The sequence below is a fragment of the Pleurodeles waltl genome, chromosome 3_2 (assembly GCF_031143425.1).
Source record: "Pleurodeles waltl isolate 20211129_DDA chromosome 3_2, aPleWal1.hap1.20221129, whole genome shotgun sequence".
Lineage (NCBI taxonomy): Eukaryota > Metazoa > Chordata > Amphibia > Caudata > Salamandridae > Pleurodeles > Pleurodeles waltl.
Window position 1 is genome coordinate 101,449,229 of NC_090441.1, and position 6,000 is coordinate 101,455,228.

Below are 6,000 nucleotides of genomic sequence, written 5' to 3' on the forward strand. Positions count from 1 at the left end.
AAAAGCACCTAAAACATACAAGCCAGCATACCAGATTCAGGTGAAATGTAGATTTTCCTAGTAATTTATGAAGGAAAGTCTTAATTTTATTAAAGACATGGAGGCAAGTAATATGCTTCTCTGTTCTTGTTTCATTTGAACTGCAGCAGTCAAAAGCTAAACGAGAACTACAAATCCCATGAGTCTGGAGACAACCAGCCAATGGAAAAAAAAGAAGTTTGCAGAACCCCTGTAACCAATAGCTCTACAGTACTACGTATAATACTCAGCTTGACTGCAAACAGTTATCTTCTCTTGTGCAAGAAGTTAATAAAGTAAAAATGGATAACACAATCAAAAGGGCCAAAGTCACAGTCAACAGTTCCTTGGAAAAGTCAATAGCTCTGTGACCAAAGATAACACCAGTACAAGCAGAAGAAACAGGAACTTGTGGAAGATCCATAGTAGAAAACGGCCGCCCTGTAGAAGGAGTCCAAGCAGAGCATTCCTTAGGATGAAGAGGGCAGAAGAGCCTGGGTTGCTGTCATGGTGCGAAATAGGATGAGGTTAAATAATTTACAGTGGGATAATACTCACCTCTGTGTCTTTAATAAAATGAAAACTTTTCTTCATAAATTACTAGGAAAATCTACATTTTATTGAAAAACCAGAGGCTCCTGTATGCTTTTTTAAAGCAAACTAACAACAACAGAAGCTGCGTTATGAGCAGTCTTACAACTGAAAGTACAAAAAACATTATCATTAGACCAATCAATTGATCTCAAAATATCAAGTATCAATACTCACTACGGACACAATCCACCTAACCCAGCGAGCAAGGGTAGGAGAAGAAACTGGTTAATGGGGTTTTCTGAAAGTAATAAGAAGCGAAGTGTCTGAGGATGTTCTGAGACCAACTGTATTCTTTGAGACATCGCCCAACACAAAGTTTAGGTTGATCAGGAAAATATGGATAAAAAAACAGAAGTCTAATTTGTCTTTGTACGTTTATGAACTGCAAACAGCACACCTGTTTGAGTAAACTGATGAGATGAAATATCTAGAGCTCTAACATCAGACAGTTGTTTAATAGATGTTAAGCATAATAACATGGTGAGTTTTGAAAACGTTTTCAATGAAAGGTTAACATTATCCGGCCATGAAATAAACATGTTTAAAACCATGTTTACACCCCACAACCTACTATACTTAGGGACAGGAGAATTAGAACATTTTACTCCCTTCAACAGTCGGCAGATGAGTGGATGTTCCTATACTGGTTTCCTTTTGATGTTGGGATGATTAGTAGAGATGACAGATCTGTAATGATTAATAGTACAGCAAGTTTTTCCCCTGCTAGCTTCGGCTGCCAAGATATTAAGAATGTAATTTATATCCACTGAAAAGGGATTTACAGATTTACCCACACACCAGCTTGTCCATAAAGACCAAGCTGATTTGTAAGCTTTGGTGGTCCCTGGAGCCCAGGAGTTACTGATGTACGCTCAAGTTTCTGGTGAAATGAGAGGGAAAGACTGGGAACTTCTGACACCTTCCAAGCTGAAAGAATTAGAGAATTGCCCAACACCAGGTTGTGAGGAAGACCAGATGGATTCAGAAGGAGGTTAGAGAAAGAAGGTAGAAGAACTGGAAACTAGATGGATAGTTCTAGAATGGGAGGGAACCAAACTTGTGATTGCCAATAGGGGGCCACCAGAATGATTGTTGCTTCCTGGATTCTGACCTGGAATAAGACCCTGTTGATCATTATGAAAGGAGGGAAGGCAAAATTGTTTGAAAGGGACCAATCCTGGAGAAAGGCATCTGAAGCTAAGGGATCTGGGCACCAAGTGAAGGATAAAGGAAGTTGACAATTGAGTCAGGTAGCAAACAGGTCTATCTGAAAAGGACGCTATTTGTGAAGCAGAGTCTGAAATACAGAAGGATGAAGCTTCCAATCACTTGAGTCTTGCAAGTGGCGGGAATTCCAGTCAGCTACAGAGTTCAGATCTCCTGGCAAGTATTCTGCGAGTTCGGAAATGTTGTTTCGAAGGCAGAATTCCCAAAAACATTTGGCTAGGTCTGCTAAAGGCTTTGATCTGGTTCCTTACAGATGATTTATGTATCAGACAGCAGTGACGTTGTCCATGCAAAGAAGGATAGAGCAGTGAACCGGGTCGTTTGCTAGGCTTATGATCGCAAAGGAGCCTGCAAGCATCTTTACACAATTGCTATGCAATCTGGACTCTGCGCCGGACCAAGTACCGCCAGCATGAGATTGGTCCACATAGGGCACCACTCCCCATCTGACTTGCATCTGATTCTTGACTGCTGCTGTTCAAATAAAGCAAGAACAGAGAAGCATAATAGGAGCCCCCGGTCTTGAAAAAAAAATTAGTTTTCTCCTGCCTGAAATTGTACCCAGTTCAAAATAACTTAATGGGGAAAATATATCCCTTCATTGTTTTTTTTTTAAATCTCCCTCTTTCTGCAGTGTAAATGTTAGCATGTATGGTAACGGGTAAGTGCAGCTGAAAAGTAATCATCTTTTATGAGTGAACACCCTCAGCCAGTCTGTCATTTTTAGCCTATAGCAAGTTGCACCCTGGGGCTTGTAGTTTGTCTTTTGTTGCTGGCTAAAACATCAGGTTTGACTGGAGGCATCACACATGACAATGACCCAGCTGTCAGGTATGTGTGCACTATGGACATCAGCAGTACAAGATTCACTCATGCTGGATGGATACATCACTAGAACAACTCATGCACATAACAGTTACTGTCATGGGTTACAGTTATAACCACAAGGAAAACAAGGCAGCTGCTTAAGGTGAGAAGCCTAATACCAAATGCAAGGGAAAAAATTAAATAAAATAAATATGTATAAAACCCTCAGCCTAAATTATATAAAACGACTTCCTACAGAGGGTATGCAATGTCTCTTTCCCAACTGCTGATTTTGGTAAAATAGTGATCAGTAGCACGAGAAATGGATGTGAATCTTGAAACAGTGGGTAGTATGCCCCTACGTCAATTTGTATGCATGTGTGTAGTCGTAGTATAGCGCGAATGTAGCCAAAAGGCAATATCACATTGCACAGGGCCAAAGGCAACAACACGATCAGAGTGAATGGAGAGGTAATGAATTATGGGAGCAAGGTGGACCTTTGCTGCCTCTTGATGAAGTGTAGCGTTCTTTAAAAAGGTGGGTCTTCACCCTTCAGCTTTTCCTTAAATTAGAATAAAGTTGGGTGGGTCTGATCAATATAGAAATGACATTCTAGACCCTGGGTACATAGACGGAGAAGACCTATTGCCTTTTAAAAAAAGTTTTTTATGTCTTTGTCTCTAGTCTAATGGTGTCCTCAATGCAGATGTGCTGATTGCCAGTCAAATAGGAGGTGTTGATTATGATGCATTCAAGATGGCGCAGACTGGCAAGAGGAGTAAGTGAAGGTCCATTTGGCTGGGGGTAAAGTTACACTGAAGAAGCATGGTGTACCAAACAGGATGTCGTGAAAGGGCACTTTTGTGGAGTCAAGGATGCCATGAGCAGGATGGTACCCCCAACAAGATGTCAGAGAACAAATGCTTAAATGGCTGTTCTTAAGTCACTTTGTTGGAGGAACAGTCTCACTTTAAGTGACAGCTAGGGTGTATATGAGAGTAGGATTGTTGACAACGGTGAAAGCAACTGAGAGGTAATGTAATATCAGAAATCAGTGGTCATTTTTATCTGTGACCAGGACTACATCACCTACCATTTGTATGGTATCTGACTTTGTGCTGCAGCGTCATTTGAAGGTAGATTTGTAGTTGTGCAGGAGATCATTGGAGCTGGCTTAGCGCTTGCTCTGTGCTTGTAAAATCCCTTGTAAATAAAAACAAAATCTAAACTGGGGCTTAGAGCCCACCTATTACTTACCTTTACTTACCATAGTTTGGCTCCCACATCATTCTTGTTTCCTTGCTCCCTTGTGGGCGGCGTCTCCTCCATTCCTCTGGCTTCCTGTTGGGCTTGGAGTCTTCATCCATGCCATGGAGCTTGGACCAAGTACTCCTTTCTGTGTTATCAATAAATAACCCCATCAGACACATACATATCAGCGATTGGAGATGCACAGATGTTCCATTAGGGCTCCACCTACAGGAGATCTAGTGTTGTTTGGATTTTCTGGTGCACTTGGACATAAAAGTGCTCGACCAGCCAACTCTTTGTGCAATAAATGTACTATCCTTGGTTGTATGACAGGCTAAATTGGCCTCACCAGGATTAAAACAGGTGCCTGCAGATCGGACAGATGTCAACAGCGAGCGTTTAATTTGCCAAGCCATCTTGCCAGCATAATTGGTTAACCCTTGATTTGTTTGCGGAACATGGGATGAGATAAAGGCTTGAGGTGTTAACAATAGATTACCTCCTCAGCCACCTACATGCCAGAGATTGGAGACGCACTGACTTTCCATCAGGGATCTACATACACGGCATCTAGTGATGTTTAGTTTTTCTAATGCGTCCGGACGTAGAACTGCACAACCAGCGAACCCCTTGTGCAGAAATTAGTTTAACCCTTGTTGCATGACAGGCAGAGTTGGCCTCACCAGGATTAAAACCAGTGCCTGCAGATCACACAGATATCAGCAGCGAGCATTTAACTTGCTGAGCCATCTTGCTAGCATAAATGGTTAACCATCGATTCGTTTTTGGAATTTGGGATGAGATTAAGGTATGAGGTATTATCAATAGATGACCACCTTAGACATGTACATACATGTGACTGGAAATGTGCAGAGCTCCACATACAAGGGGCCCAATGTGTTCTGATTTTCTGGTGCGCCAAGATGTGAAAGTGCACAAGCAGCAAACCCCTAGTGCATGTTTGGCTATGCGTTACTAGAAGGTACACCATCCGACATCCCCACTGCCTGCTGCATGCATACATCGACGTCTGCCTCGCATCCTCGTCAAAGCGGCCCAAACCCTTATTAATGAAGGGGGTTGCATTAGACCTTACTAGTGAATAGCTTGGACTATCGTTTTATTGTTTTGCAGCAACACAGTGTTGGCTTTCAAGTTCGAAAATATCTGTTTACCTCCTTTTTTTCGTGTTTTCATATCTAGTCATTTAAAGCTTACCAAAGAAAGCGCTCTGACGTGACCAGCATTGACCACGTCTTGGCGCTTTTTTCCTTACTTTAAGCCATGATGCTTAGCAGCTCACGCTGCTGTGCAATATGTCTTAAAAACAATGACAAGGCTAATAGATATCACATAGGCGAAAACCTATTGGCTTTGCCAATGCTTGTTCATTGATGTTGCTGATGAAAAGCACATGCGTGACGGACCAGTTTGGGGAGCCCATAAGAATCTAGCAATGGATTTCTTCAGAACTGAGAGGATTTTGGTTATTTCGAGAGCTTCTGAGAACATGCAGCGAGTGAGGTGCTGGCAGTGGCGAGAAGGGTTGAGATACTTCACTGGATCGGGCTCTGAAGGAGGACAGGAAAAGACAACACCTTTGTATCCGCTGATTTTGAGGCATTTGAAGGATGGCTATTGCTTGATGCTGCGCAGAAGAGTGGGTGTAAGTAGGGACGCAAGCTTGTTGGATTCTCAGTATTATTTCAGTGTAGAAATGGTGGATGACATAGCACTTATCTATGGAGCGTTAAGGGGCTGGTACAGTGCTCGCCTGCTTGATTGGTTCTGTTGACAGCTTCACTGCTTGCGTTGATATACTGCTTTGCTTGAGTGGATGTGATGAGTTGTTTATGTGTTTCAGAGATGGACTTTAGTAGTGTGAGGTTATCAAACGTTTTTCTGTTGTTGCATTTGCTTTCGTTTCAGCAGTGGGATATTTGTTTTTGGCTAGGTCTTTAAAGTAAACGAGTGCCATAGGTTTGACTCTTAGTAGCATGTTTAAAAAAACTGAATGGGTATTCACAAAGGTTTGCAGGTATGTGTGGAGGCCTTTTAGCAGGCTGTTGTTGTCAGAGGACGTAGATTGGCGAGATATTTGG